Source organism: Sciurus carolinensis, chromosome 9 (genome assembly GCF_902686445.1).
Source record: "Sciurus carolinensis chromosome 9, mSciCar1.2, whole genome shotgun sequence".
Classification (NCBI taxonomy): domain Eukaryota; kingdom Metazoa; phylum Chordata; class Mammalia; order Rodentia; family Sciuridae; genus Sciurus; species Sciurus carolinensis.
The window spans coordinates 47,934,480-47,948,018 of NC_062221.1; the positions used below are offsets into that span (position 1 = coordinate 47,934,480).

The 13,539-nt window shown below is 40.9% G+C and overlaps 1 long non-coding RNA gene across 1 annotated transcript in view; it reads left to right on the plus strand.

The window, feature by feature from the left end:
* Positions 1-13,054: 13,054 nt before the first annotated feature.
* The window catches only part of LOC124992417 (uncharacterized), a 136,427-nt gene continuing 135,942 nt past the window's right edge, over positions 13,055-13,539 (plus strand). The window contains exon 1 of the long non-coding RNA XR_007110120.1: positions 13,055-13,166. This is a non-coding gene — a long non-coding RNA (uncharacterized LOC124992417). The remainder of the gene's footprint in view (positions 13,167-13,539) is intronic.

The following is a 13,539-nucleotide window of genomic DNA, read 5'->3' on the forward strand; positions in this document are numbered from 1 at the left end:
AGTGTGATTTGGGGTGGGAGGCTACTGAAGAAAATATGAGCACGCCCACGGCACCAGCAGCTCAGTCAGCACACCAGCAGCAGAAAATCTCTACACCTACCAAAGTATATTTAGTCTACTAACAAGCATATAAAATATGTAGCTTTGGTTTCCTTGTCCATAAAATGGGTAAGATAATTGTATGTACCCCATAGAGTTAATATGAGTTAATATGTGAAAATGACATCGAATGTTGTTTGGTTCATAATAAATGCTGTAAGACTTTACTATTATTGGTTATTTAAGCCAATCAGGAAATAAGCTTAATAACATCCATTCTCTGGATGGAATTAGTCTCAGGTTGTCAAATAGTGATTTATTCTTCCTGGTGAGGATGAAGAATGATGGTTTGAAATTAAAGTTCTGCCTCCCATGTTTTTGTTGGCAATGGAAAGATTACTTCACTTTCATTCTCTTGTGGACCTCAGCAAGGCTATTGGAGAGCACTGAGGGAGAGAGTACCATTCACCAAGTCGAGAGCAATTAGTGCTCATTACCTGGACTCTATTTTCTATGTACTTATTTGTAAAACCTCTTTTATTCTTGTTGGTTATAAGTTTTCGGCTTTACGTTCCAAGACTATAAATTATCTGAGGAGTCTATTAAAGAGAAAGAAAGCTTCGCTTCCAGAAAGCACATGTACTCTTGAGCTCCCAGGCCAAGTCGATGCTGCTGTGGAAATAGATGTTGAAAGATTATTGGACAACAGTATCTTAACTGGAGAAAAATTTCTAATTATTTATGCAGAAACTACAAAATGACTTGGAATGAAATGTCAGATATTGTTATATGATGGTTGAAAAGTAAACAAGTTTTGACCAAGACATCCTTAGGAAAGTTAAGGAAGCACCATGGAAAGAGAGCCGGGTCCAAGCCCAGCTCTGCCTCTTACTGATTGTGTATCTGCAAGGAACATGGCATTCATGAGGACAAGTCACATCACTGTCTTTGACAGAGATTCACCTGAGCTTCTGTAACAAACAGTGCCCAAAATACATAGGCTTTACAAAGTAGGTGCTTATTTCTTTCTCTGAAGAAGTTGAAAGACAGGTAGTCCATCCCTGTATCTTAGGATGCCTGCTTTTGTTCTGGCCATCTCATGACAGTAGAAAGGAGGTAAAGGGTAAAACATATGCACTCAATCTTTCTAAAGGCAAAGCAAAGAAAAACGGCATGTATCATGTTCTCACTGTGCATTAGCCTGCAAGCAGTCATAGAACCCCTCCAGCTGCAGGAGTGGACAAAATAGCAGTTCAGCTAGGTAGCCACGTGGCCAACCAAAATTCTATTACTATGGAGGAGGGGAGAAATATTGAAAGATAACCCTCAAAATGTTTTATCTGTCCCATCTACCTTTTGGTATTTGGGAAAGGATAAAATAATAGGCCAGTAGGAAAAGCTCAGGACCCACTCAGTCCGATTGTCGTGGGTAGGAAGACATTGACTGCAGCATGGGAATTTGGCTAACAGGGTGTGTAACTCCTCTATATAATTGTATAAAAATGTATTTTTCCCTTTGGTTTGGAAAATTTTTAAATATTAGATTGCTTTAGGAGAATGAATTTTTGTTTCTTCTTGGGAATATGTGTGTGACTGCATGTGTGTGTTGTTTAAAAGTGACCCAGAGTTACTTTTTCAAAAATTCATATCTTGTGGATGTACATGATGGTGAGATTCACCATGGTATATTCATGTATGTACATAGGCAAGTTGTGTCAGATCATTCCACTGTCTTTCCTTCTCCCATTCCCCCTCCCTTCCTTTCATTCCCCTTTGTCTAATCCACTAAACTTTTATCACCCCCCTGCTTATTGTGTGTTAGCATCCACGTATCAGAGAGAACATTCAACCTTTGGTTTTTTGGGATTGGTTTATTTCACTTAGCATGATAGTCTCCAGATACATCCATTTACTGGTTAATGTCATAAAATCATTCATTTTTATGACTGAGAATATCTATTGTGTATATATGCCACATTTGCTTCATCCAGTCGTCTGTTGAAGGGCACCTAGGCTGGCTCCATAGCTTAGCTATTGTGAATTGAGCTGCTATAAACATTGATGTGGCCATGTCACTATGCTGATTTTAAGTCCTTTGGGCATATGCCGAGGAGTGGGATAACTGGGTCAAGTGGTGATTCCACTCTTCATTTTTTGAGGAATCTCCATACTTTGGGTAAATGGCAGAAAGATCAATAGAGGGAAAGGAGCAAGGAGTGGGGAGAGGGAAGGGGAGGGAAAGAGAGGTACTGGGGTCTGAATTAGAACAAGACCTATTCCATGCTTTTATAATTATGTCAAAATGGATTCTACTGTCATGTATAACTAAAAAGAACCAATAAAAATTAAGTAAAAGCGACCCAGAGATAAGCAGCAGTAGATAAAGAGAATAAGGAGGTGTGACTTCACCTTATATTTGTGAATTCATTCTGGAATTGAAAAGCTATGGAACACTGGCACCTACCCAAAACTGCCCTCATCTCCATATGCTCCCCAAAATTGGTGACATTTTCATAGTGCTCCTACAGATCATTTGTCCTCTGGATTCTCCTGATGTGTGCACATATGCACATGTATATTTTTGTGTACACATATTGGAAAGCCATGAGGATGTAGTTGGGACAAAGTGTAGGGTAAATATATTTAATCTATGGGGTAAAGAGTACTTATTCATTAGTAAAGGATTGCGAAGGGACTGTCCCTGAAGATTTCAAGGGACAGAAAAAAGGTTGGGAACAAGAATTCGTCCCTAAGGAAACACCTATCATAGGTTTAAAATCTCCTTTCCTTGGACCCTGGAAACAATCAAATTCAGCAAATAGTTGTGCTTATTAATCCCTGGATGATGTGATGTTGGGGTGCCCGGTATTTTCTCTGACAGTTAAGGCCAGCATCGCAAATGACAGCATTACACCAAAGGAACAAGTGTTCTTACCTTCTCCAACCAGCAAAAAATCAAACCAGGGCCAAAGCGGAGTCAAGCAGACTTGGAATCAAGTGCAGTGAGGAGATAGGTTACAGTCAGATTGTCTCTGAATTGGAAATAAGACAAGCCCAGATATTGAAAGGTAAACATTTAAATATTTGTTTTTCCTAAAACAAATGGTGTGAGGGACTCTCATAAGAAGGGATGGGCTCAAGCCATTTAAGGCGATTATTAGAGGAAGGGGTGATATCAGTAGACTGGAAGATGCTTCCAGGGAGCAGACACCTGTGTCATAAAGCAGGTAAACATGGCTTAGAGGGCATGTCTGGAATGGACAAGTGAGTGAACTGTGACCACTCTGATCCTGGAGTCCAGTTTGCTTTGGGAGGCTAGGAATAGCCTGTTGGATGAGGACACTTTCCATCTTGGAAGGAGGAAAGATCTGGAGTCAACTGTAGCAACAAGTAGCTCAGAGTGCCTGAGCAGAAGTGGACAGTCAGGAGTTGGTGGTCAGCAAGAGAGTAGAAACCACTTCTTGAAGCTTGCCTTCCTACTGAAGCAAGTCAAATGGGATGTTAAGAGTGGCAGACCTTCAGCACCTCGTGGGCTCAACAGTGAATAGACAAATGATTGACTGAAGCTTTCCCTTTAGGCCAGAGAACCGATATTCCTCAATTATGGGGAAGAGGGACACTCTTCTGGCAATACTTAGATCTTCTCTGTTTTTGCAGTGATGAATGGCCCACCTAGGTCTACTCCGCCTTCTTTATAAGAGGTTGTCTGTGGCAGTTCCACCCAAACTTCACTGGTCACAAGAATCACCTGGGTTTCATCTCAAGCAGATGGTACCAGAACTGCAAGAGAAAGGAATCTAGGAATCTTCATCTTTAACAAGGGCTCTAGATAACTCTGTTGACCAAAGGCTTAAGGGATATATGATCTCAAGACTGCTGAGGTGGTTCTGTGTACCAGAAACAGAAGTAAGTGAAAGAACTTTGGATGGGACACAGGAGGAGCTAGAACCCAGGCAGAAATTGATCAGAGATGAGGATCATAGAGATTCAAAGAATAGCAGAACCAAGTTAGTGGATTTCTAAGTTCTTTACCTTAGTTTTTTATTTTCAGGTCCTCTCATGTAAAATGATGGGGTTACCCTACATTTAGGGCACTGTTGTATATTTCCAAGGTCACTTGGAGAAGGGTCAGCTCAGACTTATCACAATCTCCTTTCCAACCAGACCTGCTTGGATTTGCTCTGCTTATTGGGCTTCTATATGATGTTTCATTTAGATAAAATATTTAGTACCCCCCCCCTTTTTTTTTTTTTACAAATATTTAAAACTAGTGCATTAAATGCATTAAATGATTTCTAAGGTCTTATAGCTCTAGGGTACCAAGTGTGTCTGCTGTAGCAACGCCAACACCACAGATCATCAGCACAGAAAAGAGCACCAGGGGCCTTAGGATGCAGGCCACATTTTGAGCATAGTTTTAAAATATTGAATCCTGCTGTTTAAGCCTGCTGGCTTTCTTGTCATGGGGTGACATTTAAGCAGAGAAGAATAATTGTGGAATCTCCATGAATATAGTAACTCAATTTGAAGAAAAATAAATAAATAAACCAACCCCAAAGGTTGTTTGTCATTGTGTAGGAAAAAATAGTCACTGGTTAGTTAGAATTTTTCCCAGTCTCACTACCTGTTTTGGTATGAAGTAGTTTATAGTCAAATATGGGCTCTGCCTGGTGACCTGGCATAAGATCAACTGTGGACTCAAAAGCAGGTGCAATAAGCCAGGTGCCTTGTGGGAGAGCCTGCCAGGAGTTTAGAGATGGCAAGTCCCCTATTTGTACACAACTACATCTTCAGAAACAAGCATCTGTTTACAAATGAATATAACCTTTGCCTTCCTACTTGCCATTCAACCTGGGGAAAAGATTAGTGTAGCCATGTGTGGCAAAACTTGGGTTCAAGTTCAGCTCTGTGCTTAGTGTGTACTTTGGACAAATCACATGTCTTATCTTAAGTGGGGGATACTAATATCTATTTTGCAAGACTGCTGTGAGGATTAAATCAGATAATGCATGTGAAAGCATTTTGTAAATAGTACAGAGGCTTATAAATATTAAGGTGTTTATCATAATGAATAATGGTACCATATTCAAGCAAACAACATTAGAAAAAACACTATTACATTCACAAGCTATACAAATGCTTTTATATATAATCAGACAATGCATTTATTAACATATCTATTTATTTGTTCATTCACTCACTAGTTCCTGCCTGTACAGCATTAGCCCCTGGGGAGATAAGAAGTAAATGAAGAGAGAATGGTTAGATTAAAAAAGACTACTCTCAAGGTTTAATGATCAAGCAGTTCAATGTCTACTGAGCCAGTGCTGTGTTCCAAGAACTAGGTTACTCCTTGGGAGAACACAGGGTGATCAGACCCCCTGCCAGTGCAAGGACTCACAGTCACAGGATGGAGCAGGTGGCTCAGTAAGTCTGATAAACGCAGAGGGAGGATATTCAGAGTTGGCCCTCAACTTGGCAAATGGACACCAACTTAACACAGATTTAACCCCCCGGGGGTCACTTTTCAGAATGCTGCTCTCTTCATCCCCATTTTCATCTTACCTGCCTGTCTCAGAGTCTCCCAAATGCTCTGAATAAATTTCACAGTGCCTGGATGGAGCCATTTGGCCCTTCAGAGTAGAACCACTAGGATAATACACAAGACTTGGGAGTCCTAGCGATGACCCTGAAAGCCTCTAACCTAGTACTGAAAGGAAAATGACTTTTTTTTTTTTTTTGTATTGGAGACTGAACCCAGGGCTCAGGGACACTTTACCATTGACCTACATCCCTAGCCCTTTTTCATCCACCAAGGCTGGCCTTGAACTTGTGATGCTCCTGACTCAGCCTCCTGCGTTGCTGGGGGATTACAGCTGTGGGCCTCCCTGACTGGCTGAAAAATGATTTTTCAAATAAAAAATAAGGGAATGTTGGTGTGCCTCCTTTGAACATGTTCTATAAATCATAGTAGAAAACACAAATGATTTAATGTGTAATATATGATTATACTGAGAAAATATGCTAAATGAAATACTTGAGCAGCAGAAATAAATGATCTGGGTTACTGGTCGCAGAGTTCACTGGACCGCCACACCCTCTGGCTTACCTGTATCATGTTACATCAACCTGTACAGGACATAGGTCTCCCATGTATGGATCATTTAGGTCAGAGTTCATGGCCAATTGCAAACTTGCTTCTCCTTTTAAAATAAATCATTCAGTGTGGTGGTATATGTCTGTAGTCTCAGGAACTTTGGAGGCTGAGGCAGGGGGATTACAAGTTTAAAACCAGCCTTAGCAACTTAGGAAGGCCCTAAGTAACTTAGTGAGACCCTGTCTCAAAATAAAACATAAAGAGGGTTGGAAATGTGGCTCAGTGGTTAAGCATCCCTGGGTCCAATCGCTGGTATCAAAATAAATAAATAAAAAATAAAATAAACATAAAGAAGAACAAATACAAGTTTGGTCACACACTCCCCTAGAGTCAAGCTGAACTGGATAGTAACTAGAGTTTTCCAGGCTAAGTAAAGCCCTTTCCTTTGATCTCTCACACTTCTCTCAGAAAATGGTGACAATGAAGATTAAAGTTTTTCCCCTATTGAGCGCTCCTCCTTCCCCCCACTTTTTTCTTCTTCTGGAGGGCTCTTAGGTCAGACTAACACATTTCATGTATTTTGCAATCTAAAGAGATCAAGCAAGGATAAAGGGCGGGGTTTCCTGCCTGGGGAAGAAGATTGTGCCAATGGCCTTCCCTATGAGCCTCAGTCAGAGGCGCCTTGACCTTCCCTGAGTTTCTCTGTGCCTTTGGCATTGATTAGTTCCAGTGACTCTTTGGGGGGAGCCACCTGGTGTGTATTCTTCCTCGTTGTGTCAGATTTTCAGGCTCCATGTGGCATTGAAGTGTGCGCCTTGTGGTCTGGTACAGACAGACTCTGCAGAGAATGACTGTGTCCCCTTTCACAGCCCCGGGGGGTTGTGCTCTGGACACTGTTTTGCCCAGGCCAGTGGTAAGGCTTGTGTCTTTGTTTCATAGTGCTTTGCAACCTGGGCCTGTTCTTTTAACTAGCTGTTTTTCTCAGTTCTTGGATCTAGATGAGATGTTTTGCTGTTCTCTAACATTATATTAGTATAACATAAAAACCACTCTCTTTAAAATCCTGGGTTTTTGTTTGTTTTGTTTTGTTTTTAATAAGCAAGATAATAGACTTCCAGTTGCCTAAGGGGTATGTGAAAAATGTTTGTATTGTTTAGGTCATGCATTTCTTATAACCAAAGACCATCTCAAATTAGCGATTTCATGATAAATCTCATAATTCGAAGAATAAGGTTATCCTGGAAAAAATCAGGACCATTCCCACACACACCATAATAATAATAACGACAACTAGCATTTGCCTAAGGCATAGACAGTTAAAAAGTACTTTCCTATAAATTACCATTTTGTTTTTTATACCATTATCCATGTTCAGGTTTGGGACAAGAGATGTGTCTGGAGTCACTCATGGAGCCAGGGTTTGAAGCCAAGACTCTGTAGAGCCACAAGGACTGCCCAAGTTACACAAAGTTCATACTTTCTCCAAGATCATGGGATCTGGCCAATACCATGTGTCAATACATCCACATAAGTAGGTATCAAGGGACCATGATTTGGTCATCATTTTGCTGTCTATAATTACGAGATCTTGAGTAAGTCTCTTAACTCATCTAGGCCTCAGGCTCCTGCTTCCTGAGAGCAAGAGCTTGAACAAGACAAGCATTTGTCCGCAGGAATGGCTCTAAGTAGGTGTGTCAAAGGTTCTACAAACACCTGACTCTGATTTTGTGGAGGAGGAGGCTGATGCTTGATCATTCTTACCTCCTGTTCTCAAATTCCCGAGTTCCTGTAAATAGTGTCTAAGTTCAGTGTTACAAAAGTGAACTCAAAATATATGGTAGGAATATCATACTGGGCAGAACCAAACAAAAGATGTTGAAAACTAGTTTTGCAACCTTTATCCTTCACCCACTTTGGAATGTAACAAGATTAAAGCTGAAGAGTCCAAGAATAGTTAGAAAGTTAAAGATGTTTAGATCTTTGATAGAGTTGTTAGTGTGCTGTTAGCACCCTTTACCCACAGTGGAGGGAAAGGGGTTGCTTTTCTCTTACCATGACCAGTGAAAAGATCTTCGGGGACACCACTTGGAGACCTTGATTGTGTCCCCTGCGGTTTGAGGGGAACTGGTGGGCCAGTATCTGACTCTACTCTGAGAGCTCAGAGCAAGAACAGGGTCTATGCTTCAGGGAGTAACCACACCCCAGTGAATGAAAGGCCAAAGGTGCATACTTCTGTGGCCCACTGGGATCTGGGGTGACATTAGATTTTATCTCAGGGTGCTACCTGGGATAGCAAGAAGACCTAGATAGAAAAAGGTCATGCTAATCGTCTTCACCAGTCTAAAGACATTCACTTATGACTGTCACAACAACAGCAGGTGGAAGTCCATAGAAGTGAGAGGTTCGCCAAGAACCCATGGAGAGAGTCAACTTTATATACCTCCTAGACCCAGAAAGGGCCAGTGCAGTGCCACCCATGGCAGCACCTCCCTAGTAAGGATATTCCTGCCCTTTGTCTGCACTTAATCTCCTGACCTTTCTATTCTGCAGGTCTCTCCATTAATTAGTGGGGGCAAAACAGGTAGAAGCTTGTAGAAAACCAAAGAATTGGCCAACCTTAAACCCCTTTCCCAGAGCTAGAATCTAGCAGGAAGCTGTTCTGACTGGGGACAGTTGGGAGAAGCGCAGGCTTTGGAAGGAGCTCATAGTTTTCATTCCCTGGTCTTACCCGGTTAGTAATGAAACTGAAGCTGTTTGGAGGAGTACAGTGAGCAGAGGACTTTTTTGTTGTTATTTACTTTAGATCTAATGGGAACAGAAAAGGATGAAGCCACTTTGTATCCAAAGTTGGAGAATGCCAACCCAAAGAATGGGCATTCTGGGCAGTAGGTGGAATGACCAGAGTTATTTTCAGTTGTATTTTATGGGTTCTGAATACCGATCATAATATTGCATCTGCACTATCTACTATTTTTCTTGGTTCCAAATAAGTTGATTTGGTGAAGTTCCTCAATTTCAAAAGCTTAAAAACCACTAAAACTTGATGATGTCGAAAGTCACTGCAGAGGTTGGCATCAGTGCCAGCCATTACAGAGTGGGGGGAAAATAGCAGGATGTTCTTTTATTCCCGTTCAGCACTGTGTTCATGTTCATTTAGATCTTAGGGCATGAAATTCAAGGGACTGGAACTGTTTCCTTCTTCACAAAGTGATGGCAGAACTTTGGTCCAGGCACCCCCATGTGCCCATCTTCCCCACATATGATGATAAAGCTTACATTTGGATTAGGCCATTGAGGAGAAGAGGAAATAAAGAAGCTAGGGGGTGGGTAACAGAAATGAGGTTAGGGAACAGAAAAGGAAAGAGGAAGTGGAGGGGGAGGGTACTGTGGGCATAGTACAGTCTTGGTGATCAGGAGGTAAAGGAAATGGGGGCTGCAGACGAAGAACCCCACGGCGTGACACCTCAGTTCTGTCCCTTTGTCCCACTTTCTCAGGGACATGGGAAACACCACACTTGCATGAGGCTACCCACAACTGCAGACCTGTCTTCTGGCTTTGTACCTACCACCTCTTTCAGGGTCTGTCCTCTCCCAGCGACACCAACCCTGACCTCCTCCTGGGCGTCTTGCCAATGCCCCTCCCCCAGGCTTGCTCCTCATCCTGCTGGACAAGGTGTCAAAGGGCTGCCTACAGCCACCTTCGCAGCATCTTCATTGGTTTATTTGCTGCCAAGTCATTTAAAGCAGTTTTATATTAAAGCATCATGTAGATTGTTAAATTCATATGAATGTTAAATCTAACTCGATATAAATCAGGTTCAGTTTTCAGCTGCTTCAAGTTCAGCTGACTCAGTCCTCAGGGTTATTGGTTCATCCTGCTCTGCTATTAGAGGTATTTTCTTGGAAGTACTTGAGGAAATTTGGTCTAATTTGTTTTTCTTCTCAGGAGCATCTATATTGGGCACTAGATTAGCAGAGTGTTCAAGAACTAAAGAAATGACACTTTAATGATAGAAATGAAGGCAATTTAATGGGAGATGGAAGAGATCTCTTGATGGGTGTGTGAAGTGACTCTAATTTTATATATTCTGTCAATTGGCAAGGCCTGCTCTGTTAAATGTAGGCCAGGTAACCAAAATGGGAAGCATTCAATGAGAGTTTATTAGACTAGCATTTCCTAAAGTATGTTTCATGGACTACTAACCCTGTAAAATGCATCAGAAAAGAAGTGTTCCTTGGTCAAATAACTTGAGATGCACTCTAACCTCTTCTTGGAGACACACGAAGAACAGTGACATTAAAGGCTCTGAGAAATGCAGCAAAACAAATTTGCTTGATTCAGTGTTACCCAAGTCTAGTGGGTTCTTTTATTAATATAACTTTTAAAATAACTCTACTTCATAATTAATACTCTGGGGAATATGCCTTGGGAATCCTCAGACTGGATAATGTTAACCAAAGTTACCCATCTTTGCAACACCCAGGATTATATTTGTTGTCCTTCCTTTTTATCTCATGTTTGGAACACTTTTTCCTAGTATAAGACCATATTTATCTCACTTACAGTTGTATCAAACAAGTTATATAAATGTCACAAAGTATAGGCAATATTCAGTTACAGATTCCTTATTTTTGGCTGTCAGCCTGTGCTTATCTGCAGGTCCATTCTGCTATGGGTGTTCAGTTTGGATGTTACCATCTGATAATGGCCTAACCCATTATCTCTGAGTTTCCTCAGACAAAGCCCAAGCTATCATCAACAGCCAATCAGAACTTTTGAGCAACGTAAGCTAGTCAGTTGCCAGACTGAACTGATCTAATTCTAGCCCAAAGCAAAGAAATATAATGTTATAATTAACTTGTGTAAATAGATACATGGTACAAGTGCAATTGTCTTTAGAGGTTTAAAAATATTAAAAACAGCCCCAGGATATCTTGCTAGCTTTATAGATTCCTAAGGGTGTGCACACTATAGGTAGAGAAGTACCAAAATAAATCATTCTACCAGGTTATTTTTGTTCTTATATAATTTATATTGTTTTTTGTATTTGAGGCTCTATTAATCTAAAGATGGATTCATATGAAGATTGCAAAAAAAGATATATTACAAAAAGTATGGAAAAGGAAGAAAATTATGAAGTGTGACAAATGCTTCGGTATTTAAGTAGAAATTTTCATTTCCAGTTAAGGACTTCAGAGGAATCCATCCTTGAATCATGTTTTACAGATGACAGAATTCTTCTATTTTAATTATCTTGCTGAATTCTCCCAGCAATCAGGTGATGCTGTCATCTGGACATAGTCTGAGCATTGACATGTGCCATATTATATAACCTTTACATTTTTTTTTTTTTTTTTTTTGGCAGATGCTAGAAATTTAACAAAAACTAACTTATGTAAAAAGGGCAATTTATTGGAAGAATACTAGAAATACTAGCATTTTGTTTTTTTCATAGAGTCTCGGGAAGCACTGAATAACCAAGACACAGAAAGAGCAAAGATGCAACTGGGTAATGAAGACACACAGCCAAGGGCTAAATGGTTGTAAGAATTCTTCTCAATCTCATGTTCTTCTCTCAATGTTGGCTTTATTCTCTCTCTCTCATTTCAATGGCTTTCTCCATTTAGAGAGAGACATGCTTACCAGTTTTACATCTAAGTGTGGAACCGCTGGAGAGATTGTTTTAGATAACACTTTATCCCAAGGCCAGGAGTCACAAAGAAAGGCCAAGGAACAGCTTAAGTCCAGGGCTAACCTATGGATGAATCCATCATATGAGGGAATGACTTCTATAGTAAAAATGAGGTGAGAGGGATTTCAAGAGTTGGGGTAGGAGAAAATGAGTTAGGAAATTAGTGCTAGACGGATAATTTCGTAGTTATGTACTCCATATTGTGTACTAGAATATACCTTTTATGCTTATATTATAGTGGCCTCTGAGCAGAACCCCCAGGCCCACAATAACTAAAATGCTTATCCATATCCAGAGAATGATCGTACCTTAATGGAAACTCTACAAGCCATTATCTTCAAGGTAGCCATATCTTCTCAGCTCACACCATCAAGAATGTAAATTGTGGTCTGTGTAGGCCTGGGGTGAACATGGCAGAGCTTTGCTCTGGGCCTTTTACTTTAAGGGTGCAACTGCTTAGGAAGGAACTATAAGGAAATAACTCATGACCTGGAGAAAAAGGTCTTTCTGTGCCTGGACTATTTCCTTTTATGACAATTGGCAATGAGATAAGGCTGAGGGTTGGACTGGACTTTAAACCCCACCTGCCTAATCTGCTACCTCCCTAGGAATGTCCTCCGACTGCAGAAGCTTCAACCCTCTTCCAAGAGGAAGCAGGAAGGTTTGGGAAAGAAAAGCCACTTCTCTAGGAATTACAAGGAGGAATTGTGGTTCCCAGGCAGGCGTAGGGTAGAGCAGGTCTTCACATGACACCCTTTGTTCTTTAGGACTTTGATGACGTGTGCTGCTTGAACTCTCTCATTTCCTTTTATTTTTCTTAATATTATTCTTGAAAGCAAGGGCATATTTCAGCTGTGCTAAGGGGGTACTTCAGCCCACTCATGCCCTTGAACCTTCTGCTTCTCTATGCCCATATTTTATGGTGGGAGCCTCATATTTATGTGCTCATCTTGGTGATTATTCTAGAGTGAAAGTGAGAGAACTCTAAGGGCTGGAGAAACCCCCCTTTTGTGGTTGGTAGGGAGGTGGCAGGAGGAGATCATGATGAGCATTTAGAAACTGTGATGGTTAATTTTGTTTGTCAACTTGACTAGGCCATATTGTAAGTATTTCTGTGAAGGGGTCTTTTGGATGAGATAAGCGGTTAAACAGTGGACTTCGAGTAAAGCAGATTACTCTCTGTAATATAGGGTGTGTCCCATATGAAGACTGATCTCCCCCTAGTAAGATGGAATTTAACTGCCTTTGGACACATCCTTGGGTCTCCAGTCCACCAGCCTACCCTGCAGGTTTTGGACTTGCCAAGCCTTCATAATTGCATGCACCGATTCCTTAAGGTAAATCTCATTCTCTCTCTCCTCTCTGTCCATCTCTCTCCAGAGAACCCTGACTAATATGGAAGTTATTCCTATAATCAAACATTATATAGAGACTGCCCTGTCAGAGCTCTTAAATGATAGAAGCTATTGCTGTACTTGAAGAGTAAAACAAAAGAAAAGAAATTAATTTCCCAAATATTATCATTGAGGCCCTCAAACAATGATATAACCAAGGCATACTTATCCAACGCAAAATTCGGATATATAAAGATTGGGTGAAAAGGGCTACAAATGAGCAGAACAACTCATTGGGGGAGCATGTAAGGGAGAAGGGAAGTGAGAAGGGAATGGGGGAATTTCTGGTAAGTATCCAGAAAACATGAAGAGAATT